This window comes from Trichechus manatus, unplaced genomic scaffold, assembly GCF_000243295.1.
Source record: "Trichechus manatus latirostris isolate Lorelei unplaced genomic scaffold, TriManLat1.0 scaffold00094, whole genome shotgun sequence".
Taxonomy (NCBI): Eukaryota; Metazoa; Chordata; class Mammalia; order Sirenia; family Trichechidae; genus Trichechus; species Trichechus manatus.
This window is the reverse complement of record NW_004444030.1, coordinates 10,427,264-10,441,597: the sequence shown is the minus strand read 5'-3', so window position 1 is coordinate 10,441,597 and position 14,334 is coordinate 10,427,264. Positions and strand designations below refer to the sequence as shown.

The 14,334-nt window shown below is 45.0% G+C and overlaps 1 protein-coding gene across 1 annotated transcript in view; it reads right to left on the bottom strand.

Annotated features, from left to right (window-relative positions):
• The window catches only part of ZBTB16 (zinc finger and BTB domain containing 16), a 209,109-nt gene that overhangs the window by 113,766 nt on the left and 81,009 nt on the right, over positions 1-14,334 (bottom strand). The window lies entirely within an intron of this gene.

Here is a 14,334-nt window from a genome sequence, read left to right as displayed (position 1 = left end):
CACTTATCAAGTCTGGTGAGGGGCGGTTCCAGTTGATGATTCTCAGTGATTCCCTTTCCTCAGTACACAAGCAATCCTTGTTTCCAAATTCCCAAAAGATACTAATCTCCAAGATTCGAGAATGAGAAACTGAAATTCCCAAAACGGTAAATATATTTTATATTTTTCATAGCACTGTATTTTCATGCTTTTCAATGGTAATGAGTGACCATAATAAGCAGTCAAAGTCAATGGTGGTAAAACAATATGGCTAGAGACAGCGGGAATGCTGACACAATGTGAAGAACGTAACCAATGTAAGTGAATTGCACATGTTGAAACTGATGAATGGGCATATGTTCAACTGTGTATATTTTCACCTAAATTAAAATTTTAAAAATGTAAAAAGCAGACAGCGTACCAGAAAAAATCATCAATGCATCATTTATTATTATCATAAACCAATATATTATGATATTATCCCTGTTGTTAGCTGCTGACTCCAACTCATGGTGACCCCATGTTTTGCAGAGTAGAACTGCTCCACAGGGTTTTTAAGGCTGTGACCTTTGGGAAATAGACTGCCAGACCTTTCTTCCACGGCACCTCTGGTGAGTTCAAACAGCCAACCTTTTGGCTAGTAGTTGGACCCTTAACTGTTTGTACCACCCAGCCACGTTTTTAATGATCATACAGAGCATTTTAATAATATGTAAAAATAACATTCACCTGTTACAGACATTTGATCATAGAAAACATTAAAAGAAGGGAACATTAACACAAGATAAATGCCAAATAAAAATCATTAAAAATTTAAAGATAATTCCACAAATATTTAATACTTAGAAGATTAACTGTCCTAGCCAATGGTCTTGATCTTTGTTTCATGACAAATATCCAGATGTAGAAAACCTTCCACTTGGTGTTGATGTTGGTCAACAAATTCACCCTTTTAATGTATACATTTCATTGGATTTTAGTTTATTCACAGAGTTGTGCAACCATTATTATCACCTAATTCCAGAACACTTCATTACCCAAAAAAGAAGCCCTGCACCCATTAGCAGTCACCCTGCATTCCTCCTTCCCCCTAGTCCCTGGCAATCACTAACCTACTGTCTGCCTCTATAGATTTGCCTATTCTGAACATTGTATATTAATGGAATTACACAACACATGGCCATTTTGACTGGCTTCTTTCACTGAGCATAATGTGTTCAAGGTTCATCCGTTCACCCATGTTGTAGCATAAACCAGCACTTTTCATTGTCGAATAATATTCCACTGTACGGATATAACACATTTTATTTATCCCCTCATCCACTGAAGGACATTTGGGTAATTTTCATTTTTTGGCTATTGTGAAGAAAGCTGCTGTGAATATTTATATACAAATTTTTGCAAGGACTTACATTTTCTCTTCTGTTGGGTACACCTAGGAGTAGAATTGCTGGGTCATATGTTAACTGCATGTTTAACCTTCTGAGGAACTGCCCGACTCTTTTCCAAAGCAGCTGCCCCATTTATATTCCCACCAGCAGTGTATGAGGACTCCAATCTCTCAAAACATTTTTAGACTAAATGAGTAAATGAATGAAGATTTCTTCTTTTGTGAAGGCCTCCCGGGAAGGGGATGAATTTCGGAGGCTCTTCTGGTAAGCTACTGTTTTATCTGCAGCCATGAAGTGCCACACTCATGTTTAACAGAAACCCCAAAGAATGCCATTTAGTTCATTCTAGAGAAAGAAGCAAAAGAAAAGTGAAGAAATGGAAATTTTTTTAAAAAGTGAAGAAAAGAAATAAATGAAAAGTGAAGGAACACACAGCTCAAAGTGGGTACTACCTTCACGTGTGATTTCAAAGCCCACCCTCCGCCCCACCTCCAGCTTCTATAATTTAATAACACAAACTCCTTCAACAGATTTAGTTGACGAAGGATGAGCAGGGCCCAGATGAACTGCAGCAGACTTTGATTTGGTCAGCAGAGAGGAAAGCTTTATCTAACAGCCCTACTGTCTATGATGAGAAGTTTTGAAAATACACCTAATAATACTTAAAAATATCCTACGCAACCCCTAGGAAAGGGAACCCCTGGAGCTGGAACCTTCTGAGAACACGGGATCCATGAGTAAGGGCCTGACCTCTTTTCATGAGCTTGTTAGTGTGGGCAAGGTTTCCTGGAGCAGGCTGCGGGGAGAAGATCTGTTACGAGTTCCCCAAACTCTTTTTTTCCATTTTCTTTCCTTTTGAAAGAAGGCAGCTGTATTCCTTTCTGCACAGACTCCTTGCAAAGAACAAACAAACAAAGGCTGGGACTGAGCAAGGCCCCTTGCAAGCTGCAGGTAATTAAAACAGCCTGTAAATGCCCCAGCAGAAAGCACTTCAAAGAGACAGTAATTCCAGCAATGGCCAGTCAAGACTGTGTGGTGTAAAAATTATGAGTTTTCCCAACGGGGAGCTTTGTGTGAAAAGGACAGGGGTTGGTGGCAAGGGGAGGGCGAGCCACACAGAGGGGGTTTACAATTGGTGTCCATGCCCAGCGTGTGCGTGACCGTGTCTGTGTGTATGGCACGCTCACTCACAAGAGAAAGGGGGACTCTGTGTGTGTGTGTGTGGGTGTGGGTGTGTGTGTGTGGGTGTGTGTGGGGGTGTGTGGGGGTGTGTGTGTGGGTGAGAGCACGCATTTATCAACGCCCAGACGGTTCAAGCGTGTGGGCATGGAGATAAAAGGGGAAATAAAATAAAAGCAACAAATACGCATCCTCTCCCCCCGCTGGGCCTCGTTTTCACAGGGAGAAGTACCAGGCAGCTTGCATGCTCCTCTGGCTCCTAACTTCTAAGCCTGACAAGCTGGCAGGAAATCTCTAACACCAACCAGGCCCGGCAAAGCGGCAGCCTGCTGAATGGGGGCTTGCTTTTGGTCTTACAGTGCAACCCATAATAGCCAACAACATACTACAAGCTGTTATCTTAAAACAGAGGATGACAAAAAGATGGATACTCTTAAGCTTGACTCTGGATGTGCTACATCCTCCATGCTGCCTGCCCTGGAGCCCTGTGCTAAGATGTTGCTGTTGTCAGGCCCCGACTCAGGACCAACCCATGCGCAATGGAACGAAGCACTGCCTGCTCCTGTGCCATCCCCCTGACTGGTTGTGGATGAGACCACTCTGATGCACGGGGTTTTCACTGGCTGATTTTCAGAAGTAGATTCCCAGGCCTTTCTTCCTAGTTCATCTTAGTCTGGAAGCTCCGCTGAACCCTGTTTAGCATCATAGCAGCACGCAAGCCTCCACTGACAGACGGGTGGTGCCTGCGCGTGAGGTATATTGGTTTGGAAATGAACCCAGGTCTCCCACATGAAGACAGGAAGTCTACCCGTTTCAGTGCCTTATGCTTAGATAACACGATGCTCTTCTATGCCGTGGAGCTGATGAACATGACAACAGAGGTTGTAGCCACTGGGCCACGGCTGCTACAGCATCCACGCCCAGGGACATCTGGCTCCGCCTTTATAATACACAATACAGAAAACTCAAAACTGACACACACACCTGACCACAATAGAGCACTTCTTGAAAGAAACACGGCTCTTACTAGAGTATTTTTCTATATTGTCCCTGCAGGGACCTGATAATCACAAAAGGACATTGTGCCAGGTACTAATGGCACTTAGTCTGTGGTTAACGCACTACACTGCTAACCAAAAGGTTGGAGGTTTAAGTCCACCCAGAGGTGCCTCAAAAATAAAGGCCTGGGGATCTACTTCTAAACTGAAAACCCTATGGAGCACAGTTCTACTCTGATACACATGGGGTCGCCAAGAGTCAGTCGACTCGACGGCAACTGGTCTCGTTTCTCCAACAAGATGAGGCTACTTGAAGGATTCTTGCCTTCTTTGCCTCTGTATGCCCAAGCCTGGCAAAGAGCACGGCATGAGTAGGTATACAAGAAATATTTCGTGAACAGGTGAGAGGATGGGTGAGTGAGTCTTGGCCATCCTGTGGGTAATTAATAAATCAGGGCCTGGGTGGAGTACAATGTATTGCTCAGGGCCCAGTACCAGGTTGCATCCTCACCCTTCATCAGTCAGCCAAGTGTTCACTGGGCTCATCGGGAGGCCCAGACCCTGCAGAAGGAAGGTGGGGGTCTACACTCTCACCAAAGGCAGCAAAGAAACCACTGCGGCCAGTGGCTGTATTTCTCCATAAACACAATCCTGCTCTGCCCCACTCACTAACTCCTCCTGACACCGCTGGCTTTAAGCCTACACATAAAAATGTCCTTTACTATTTTTATTTAATGAACTTTCATTTTCCTCCCCCTCTTTGTAAATGAGAAAGGAAAGCCCACCTCCTAATGGGGACGGGGGAGAGAGGAAGCAAAGTGGAATCTTTTTAAAACGGGTCATAACTTCACGTAAAGCTTTCTCCTTGACAATCCCCCTTCCTCAGCCCCTTCCCCCAAGTCCCTGCGTCCCTCCGCCCTCCCTATATCCTCCCCTCCCACCATTCCAAACAAGATGCATGGATTTTGGACATTTGATTACTTTTAAGTATATATTTTTCCCTCAAATAGACTGAATACAATGGTTAGGAAATGTGACAGAGAACTATTCTGAGCCATTTATTGCCTTAATACCCACCTTTGTCCAACAGGCAGTTTTGACAACAGCGATAAATTCCAAATTTATGTCAACAGAGCATATGTTGAACACCTCATTTCTGAGCTAAAGTGGCACGCTGCCCTATAAATCACCGTTCTGTTTGAAATGAAAGTAGATTACAGGCCTGTGTTATTGAGCAGTTAGAGCTATAGTCATATAAATCAGAACTTTTAACTCTAGGCAATCCGTTGTGCAATTAACTAAAGGGTACTTTGTCATTTCAAGGCTTGTGCACAGACTTGGCAGGGCCCAGAGCTAGTGGGGAAGGGGCTGGGCAGGAAAAAAAGTTTTTAGGCAACAAGAAGGTTCTTGACTGCACCATGTACCACATCCCACAGTGCCGTAGCCCCCAACCACCACCACTACAGGGACCTGCCCAGCCTACCTGCTGGCGAAGGTCATCTCATAACCAGCATCTGCCACAAAGACAACATCATACTGAGCATTTGTCAAAGAGTCACCTCTAGTAGCCCAAGTATCTTTTCATTCATCGATTAAGCATTCCCTGAGCACAGATCATGTGTGTAACATTGTCTTAGGCGGGTAAGATGATGCCAGAGACACAAGAGGTGATGACTGTAATACAACCAACCATATTAAGATGATGGTGATAAAGAAGAATTAGAAGAACATTTGCATAGAATATAAGTGAACGTTTACTACGTACCATTCTGTGTATTATCTCATTCAATCTCTGAACAACCCTATGAGGCAGGCGTTATTTTTATTCGTCTTGTTGAGAAGGAAACTGAGGCACAAAGAAGTAAACGACCTGCACGAGGTTATAAAGTTTGTAAGTGGCAGAGCCAGATAAAAACCTCGCTGGTAAAGCAAAGATTTTAAGAACTCGAACTGTGGCGCCAGCCCCGTTTGCCAATTCCAGGTCTATAACTTACTAGCTCTAAGACTTTGGGATTCTTCGAGCCTCAGCTTTCTCATCTGTCAAGTGGGATAATAATATTGTTATCTCAGAGGGTAAAGAAATGAGGTGGTGCGTGTAAAAGCACTTAGCACAGTGTCTAGCACATAATCTAGTGAATAAATATTAGCTAGTATAAGTCTGAGGAAGAATAAAGATAGAGACCCTCATCCCCCGGTCAGTTTATATAACCTCACTGGTGAGAAAAAGACAGAGAAGGAACCTTCACTAAAAGGAGAATGTGTTGATATGCTCATATGTCAGGAACAAATAATTAATGTTACGAGTATGCAGACAGAGGTGGTATCGCTGGAGATGGCTTGAGGACATGGTTAGACTAAGCTGGTCCTTCCAGGGGCTTTGCAAGTGCTAAAGTGCTATATCTACCATGTGAGGGATTATTAAGAATGGGAAGGCCTTGGAAAGAGAGAGAGAGCTCCAGGCTGGAAGCATCAAATGAGCCAAGTCTTGGAGTTAGGAACGAGAAAGCCATGCGGAGCAAGCCTTCAGGAAACAGGTCTGGCTTACACATAGACTGGTCTGGTGGGGATAAGCCTGCAGAGGTTGTAGCATGAGATGGGTTATGAGGAGTCCTAAGAGAGAGGCTGAGGACTTTGATCTCAGTACTGCAGCCATTGAGCAGCCCCTGGACTCGTTCTTGGAACAATGGAGCTGGCTAGTTGTAGGAGGTTCAGTGGACAGGAACCATGGAACAAGTGAAACAGAGAGGAGTACCCGAATTCTGTATTGAGAATGAGGACATTTCCAAGGACAGTAGTTGGGTCAGCCTTCCAGAACAAAATGCCAACACAGCCTTGCTCAGAAATATCACTGCCATGTGTCTGCCAGGATAACTCTGTTCCCTAAGAAGGTACAAGAAGAGAGAGAGAGAGACAGAAACAGAGCAGGAGAAAGAGAGAGAGGGAGAGAGAGAGAGGAACAAATCATCATTCTCTATTGCCTAGCACAGGTGCCTGGCTCCATGGACTTACAAGTTACCGTGACAGAAAACTCGAAAGAGCTGTTGCTTCCGTTTGCTATCTTGCAGCGACTACTCATTGCAATGCAGACGACAGCAAGAATGTGCAGCAAAGGAGCCACACTGCTTCACTCCTTTCTCTCTGGCGTCCTGAGCTGGCTACCAACTCGACACAATCGGGAAGCAAGCATTCTCAGGTCCTCTTTCTCTCTCACCAGCTTGGACAGGTTAAGAATCAATTGGGTATTTATCTGGCATAGTGAAGGATATGACAAAAGCACAGGACAAAAATGGGCCTCCCAGAAGCGGACTAGTTGAAGAGAGAAGACGATACACAAAATAGCATAAAGCAATTAACTGCTCATGTGCTTCAAAGTCAGGCCCTGACTACAGGTGCAACCCCAGAGTCAGAGGGAATTGCAAACTCAGAGGCCTCCGTGAGGAGGTGGGCTCAAGGCTGAGCTCAGAGGGCTCCAAGGATGTAGCAGGCAGAGAAGAGAAGGCATTTCAGATGAGGGAGAAGAGGAGCCAGGGGAAGCCAACCTAGAGACAGGCTTAGGTAGATACTGTGGAGTAGTATGAAATCAGTTTAAGATGACACTGGTGGTTCAGTGATAGAATTCTCCCTTTCCATGCGGGAGACCTGGATTCAATTCCTGACCAACGCACCTCAAGTGCAGCTACTACTCACCTGTCAGTGGAGGCTTGCGTGTTACTATGCTGCTGAACAAGTTTCAGCAAAGCTTCCAAGACTAAGATGGACTAGGACAAAAGGCCTGGTGATCTACTTCTGAAAAACAGCCAAGGAAAACCCTATGAATCACAACACTCCAGTCCACAACCACAGAGATGGCCGAGGACCAGGCAGCGTTTCTTTCCGTTGTGCGTGGGGTCATCATGAGTTGAAGGCTGTCAACAGCAGCTAACGACAAGAACATGAGATGACTTTAGACCAGAAAACTAATGGGGGTGGAGAGGGGCTTGAAAAGCGAGCAAAGAGGGAGCCTTTGTAGGTTCTTGAGCGGGGAGGGGAGGGGCATGAGGCTTGTGATAGCTCAAGAGCACACGTCTGACATACTCTGGAAGCCTCCGACGTCTATCCTTCCTCTCGTGACATATGGCACTATAGAACATCTGGCCTTGGAGACTGGCCAGCACATTTGCTCCTCCAACCCCCTGCACAGCCTCCCATTCACAGAGAAGTGGAATCTTCGCGGGAATATTGGGGCAATTGAGCCTTCCTGCTGCTCAGTCTGTGTGTGGTCACTTGCCAGGGTACCCTGTCTTGCTCCACAGTTGAATGGCAACACAGTGAGAAAATGCTGGACAGAAATCAGTTTTCTGCCTAAGAATACCTTGCTATACATACACACACAAACACACACATACACACACACACACACACACACACACACACACACGGATGTGCAGGCACGTACCCAAAGCACATACCATACCTCACCATCTGGATGAGCAAACGGCTGGTCTCTCAGGAAAAAAAATGAAAGGAAACCTCTTAGAGATATTTGTTTAATATCTGAAAAGTGGGGGAGTAGATGAAGTATTCAAGTTTCATTTAGAAAATCATTAAGGAACTATTATAGTAAAATGATGCTCCGAGTTTCCAAATAAAGCTGAAACAATCACACTGAACAAACTGCCAGAGCTGGAGCAGGAAGGAAAGAAGTTTATAAAGATAATAGTTTGAGGAAAATACAAAGTCGTCAGATGCCGGAGAATGACAGGTAGCCCCCTTCCCCTTCAGCACTGGCGATCAGCTTCAAGGACAACCATAGAATCAAAAGTGATAGCTTGGAGAAGGGTCCCCTTAGGCCTTCCGAAGTGTGTTGTCCATGTTCCAGTTACCCCTCCATCCTACAAGGTCAACTGTGTCTCATGTTGTTTCTACATCCTCACAAAATTACCTCTGAAGGAGGAATAGGCTGGCCTCATACGGAGATGGAAAACTGGGCTTGGGGGACAGGTGAGGAGTGAGACAGCAGGACTAGGAGTAAGGAGGGCCCTTAAAAGAAAGGGAGCAGGCAGCAATAGTTCCATTCACTCAAAGTCAACAAACACATGTTGTTGTTGGGTGCCGTGGAGTTGATTCCAACTCATAGCAAGTCCATGTGACAGAATAGAAGCACCCCACAGAGTTTTCTTGGCTGTAATATTTATGGAAGCAGATTGCCAGGATGGGTTTGAACCACCAATCTTCCATTTAGCAGCTGAGTGCTTAACCATTGCGCCACCAGGGATCCTCAGAAAACATATAAAAAAAAAAAAAACCAAACAAACCCGTTGTTGTCTAGTCGATTCATAGGACAGAGCTGAACTGCCCCATAGCATTTCCAAGGAGCAGCTGGTGGATTTGAACTGCTGACCTTTTGGTTAGCAGCTGAGCTCTTAACCATTATGCCACTGGGGCTCTGGAAAACGTATATTGCCTATTAAATGCAAGGCACAGATAGAGTTGGCTACTGTGGACAGGGTCAAAGAAATGCAATACAAAGGCCGTACCCTTTAGGAGCTTCTGATTCGGTAGGGAACACAAGACATCTGCATGTAGAAGATTAAGCAAAAATGTAAGCTAATTACACGTGATAGTAACAAGAGCACATGAGGCTAAGTGCTAGAGGAAGAGTACTAATAGTTTTGAGGCTTTATGTAGGCTCCAAGCCACATAAGTGGAAATATCGTCTTCTCTTTTTAAGGGTTATTGCCATCTGGGAACGCCACATCTATCTCCAAACCCCCAATGCATTCCCCGTCACCCCCCCACCCCCCCACCCCCCCACCTATGGCTCTTACATCCTCTTCCAGCTTCCATCACAAAATTCTAAGTCTACCAAGCTTCAAACACTAATCCTACCCACTCTCAGTCACATTGGCCTATTTTTCTCTAAAATGGCAGCCCTCAGGTTTAAACTCCAGAACTGGCCCAACGAGGCTTCCCCTGCCCTCCCATGTCACCTGCTTTTTTCTCCAACTTGGGAACCAGGGCTGATGGATGCTAATGGCTCCCCCATTCTGGCCCAGACACGCTCCTCCCCAACGGCCCCAGCGGCCACTCCTTGCTCACTGCCTTTTTATAACCCAGCCAGAAGAGCAGGATTTGCCTGAGCAGTGCCGTCTCCACCTCTCACCAATGCAGAACGCAGGGCTCATATCACACTTGCCACCAGAATGAGGCGATGTGGTGGGATCAGCCCGGCGAAACCTTCCCCCAATGCTGTCCCATTCACTGGAGGACGACGGATACTCTACTCCATCAGGGGTCTCAGAAATGCCCCTACTATCAATCAGGTAGTTCTCCATTGCCACTGATACACTGTTTTCTCCAAAGAATCCATCCATGTTCTCTCTTCCCAAAGACAAGGACACGGTCAGCCTTAATGAAATAAACTGTAATAGAGTGGGCAGGGAACTTCATCTCCCTTCCAGAAGACACAATCTAATTCATGCACTAATTGTCTTGGTGGAAGCCTCCAGGCCTCTCTGCACAAGTGGGTTGGAAGGATTTGGAAGTGTCATCGCCCGGAAATCCTCGAGTCTAGTCATATAAGCACTTAATTGCCACCTGAACATTCAAATCATGTCACCTCGATATACCCAACAAGTGTGCAGCCGAGTTCCTTCTCAAGTGAGGCTGAGAGATAGGAAGTACCACAAGCAGCCTTTTCATCTTTCTGGTTTACTCTCCACTTCCCTTTCCAAGACACATCCATCTTGAAGAGGATAGAAGGGCTAGGGAGAGGGGGAACATCATGAGAGGGGGGAGCAAATGGCTCCTTTAACTGGCTGTTGGCTATGACCTTCATCATGACAATGAGGTTTAGTTTCTCTTTTGGTAGAGAGATGAGAGGAGCAGACTTCAAACAGTAGATAATGGCCGATCTCCTGAACAATGTAGCCCCAAAGGTCACCCTGCATGCAGGAAACAAGAGAAGATACAGATGCACTAACTTCTGTTTCCCTAATAGTTTAACCTTGTAAGAATCAGAGGGCTCAGAGAGACTGGGAGGTCCTTGGGACTTTTATGGATCCAGGAACAAATACATTCAAGCATTTCAGACTGATTGCTTAGAAGATTTTTTAAGGATTTCCAGAAAACAAATGTCACATAGAACATGGGACAACTGTGGAGATTTCAGGAGGTGGGAAGGTGGGAAAATATGACATGTTACCCAGAAAAGAAGAGCTAAGTCATAAACTCCAGAGACAGCATGACGTGAACTTCAACGTGCTGATGCTCTTCAGTTAAAACTACACCCGAATCTTAAAAATAAAACTGAAATGCCCAGGACAATGTCATTCTCAGGCGACACTATTTACAGGCTCCGTGGTGGGATGGGGAGTAAAACCTCTCAAACCAAACCTTTTGGTGTGCAATGTTATACCTGATGATTAATTCCTTTCATCTCTTGGGGGAGCATTTTGGAAAGCGGATCACAGTAGCTACCACCTCAATTCATCTACAGCCCCTAAACTAGAAGGAGCTTAGAAAATTCTAAAGCAAATACAGAGAACTCAGACTGTCACAAACGCATTGTGATATCTCACTGTATAGATCACTGAGCTCTCAAGGCCTCAGTTTCCACATTTGTAAAACGAGAATGCTCTTCTATCTCTGACAGACTATGGACAGATCTGTAATCTGTGAGCTCATGAGTCCTTCCTTGTGTGGACAACACCTGGAGCAGCTCAAGTCAGACTCCATTTCCACAACCGCTTTGTATCGCCCTCCCCAGAGCACTCTTACACTCCAAACAATAGCAAATAACCTTCACAAAATACCAAGACAGTACTTGCAGGATAATGCTACTCTTGGCACCTCTTAGGAGAATCTACTTATTTTCAAAACTTCACCCGTGTTCTTCACACAAGGAAGACAAGTTAAAGAAAGACCTGAGCAAGGGAAGATTGGGAATGACGTCGGCACCCCAGACGGCACTCTCACTAGGTCTAAGACTAGGGCTGTTCCCCAAGGTCCAAAAGGATTTCAGCTGAATTCCATGCAACCCTCCTCTCCTATTTAGTCAGAGCCACCGTGAGATTCTACATCCATAAAGTGAATCCAAGCACTGCAGAGGAGAGACAGACACTACCCATAACTGAGGGATATAGGGAAGGGATAGAGCCACTGCCCTTGAGCTGAACAAGAAGCTGGCCTGGACAAAGGCCAGTGCTGCCTGACTGCCCAGGGAGGCGTAAGATGACCTCTGGAGGTCACTTCCTATTGCACAAGTGCCCAAGAACAGTAAAGGAAAAGCACTGGCTTCTTTCCCCTCTGGACTAGCCATTCAGGTTTCTTCTGCCTCACTGTATTAGTTTGTTTTTGCTGCTATAACAAATTAAGATGCTTAAAACAGCTCAAATCTATTAACACCTCAGGAGGTCAGAAGTCTGTAATGAGTCCCACTGGGCTAAAATCAAGGTGTCGGCAGGCTACATTTATTATGTAAATGTTAGGGGCGAATCTGTTTTATCAACTTTTTCAGCTTCTAGAAGCTGCCTTCATTCCTCGGCTCATGGCCCTCTTCCTCCATCTGCAAAGCCAGGTAAGTTGGACTGAGTCCTCTTCATGCTGCCATCTCTCTGTTTCTCTGCTTCTGTCATCACATCTCCTTCCTTGGCTCTGATACATTTCTGCCTCCCTCTTCCACCCTTAGGGACTGCTGTGATTACACTGGGCCCACCTGGATAATCTAGCTAATCTCCCTAAATTAAGGTCAGCTGATTAGCAACCTTAATTTTTATCTACAATAGTAATTGCTCTTTGCCAGGTTCTGAGGATGAGGACACAGACATCCACATCCTTGGGGGACCAGGATGCTGCCTACCACACTTACTAACTATAGTATCTTTAGAAGGAGGTGTTTCTGTTCAAACCTTCTGCCTGATGTCCAGAAGTTGCCCACACCATCCATCAAGGCAGTCCACAATGCTTTTCTAAGGAGATGGAATGTTTCATGGAGGGACTCACAGTCACCTTCCTGGTACCCTAGTCCCAGTGCCCTGTGGATTTCTGGATCACTGGAACGTGTAACTCACACTGGGACGTTCCATCAGCTAGTCTTACCTTGGTGAATGACCATGTGTGTACACATGTACACATGTGTATATGGGTGTGTGGTCTCAACTCCTTAGAGAAGGAATTACAGTCTCTATGTTCATGGAGCACTGGAATTAGACATTCAATATTGGTGGATTGTCTAATTCTAGGACCCATAATCTCATCTATGGATTATCCCAGTCCCAGAACCAGGGAATTGCTCAATCTTAGTTTTGGAATTAACCTGAAAGGTATTTATTTAATAGCACATGGCTTTCCCCCTTTCTTCTCTCTCTGGTTCTATTTCTTTTACCCATTTTTCAATGTTTAAAAATTACTTCACAAGTCCTGATACATGCTACAAAATGGATGAATCTTAAAAACATTATGCTGTATAAAATAAGTCAGTCGCAAAAGGACAAATATGGTATGATCTCACTTACACAAAATATCTAGAATATGCAAATGTATAGAGACCAAAGTTTATTAGTGGTTACCCGGGGTAGGAAGGAGGGGAAAGGTGAACTCATTAGTTGGGGCACACTGAGTTTCTGTTAATGGTGGTGGAATAATTTGGTAATGGACAGCGGTGACAGTTGCACAAGATGACGGATGTAATCAATGCCATTGATTAATTGTACATGTAAACAACATTAAATTGGCAAATGTTTTGTTATATACATTTCACCACAATAAAACACATTTTCCAAAGAATGACTTCACAGATGGGGGGGGGGCAGTTAGAATATGAGTAAAGACCAATAATGAAGCATTTACAATATATGAGCATTTTCAATCCTTCAAGGCTAACCCATTAACTTGGTGGTCATAGGACCCTACATTTCAAATGTTCAATACCCTGTGCGGTTGATCCTGGGTATAAACAGTTGTGCTCAATTTCTCCAATGAGACATCAGTTAATCTCATCCCCATTTATTAAACATGTGCTCCCTGAATCCTGTCCTCACCTTCACAACCACAGGGACAACTCAGAATCAAGGCCTCCGATACCATAAAAGCCCTCTTATTCCCCTCCTCGCCTTTTGCTATTGCTGACTGTGCGGGCCAAAAAGCAGAAAAGGAGAAAAATAAAAAGAGGACAGAATGATCAAGCCAACCCAGGACAGAGGCGTAGTGAGGAAACTCAGCTCTGTTTGGCTGTAATGCAACTGAGTTGGGAGATCAAACCAAAGCCGCCAGAGTTTGCAAATAGATTTTTCCCTGTACCTACTTTGGCAGCCAAGACAAACACCAGGGGCGGCGCAGAAGGCAAATACAATCAAGCTGTTGAGCTTTAAGCGTCCTAATAAATTAAATGTGGAACTCATATTCAGATTATGTTAAGCATTCTTCATAGACCCACCCTTGCTAAGAAAAACTGCCCTCAGCCTGTGTTCAGGAACAACCAGCTCGCCTCCTATGTGTCTCAGAGTCCACACTTCACACCTGCCATCCACTCCACACTGAGGCCCTCTGGGCATTGGTAGAAAGATTTAGCCCACTTAACCCATGTCCACAGGAGACCTAAGTATTCTACCAGCCTGTGGGGGCCTCTGGGGATAGCTATGCGAGCTGGTTACCTCATGTACCGTCTTCTTTGACACTACTATCTGGCCTTAAAACAGGTCTATGCTACTGCTATAATCAAAACAGATTTCTGAGGACCATGGGGGCAAATCTAGTTGAACACCCATGCCAGTATGGTCTCATATTGCCAGAGGAGCAATTTCCACTGA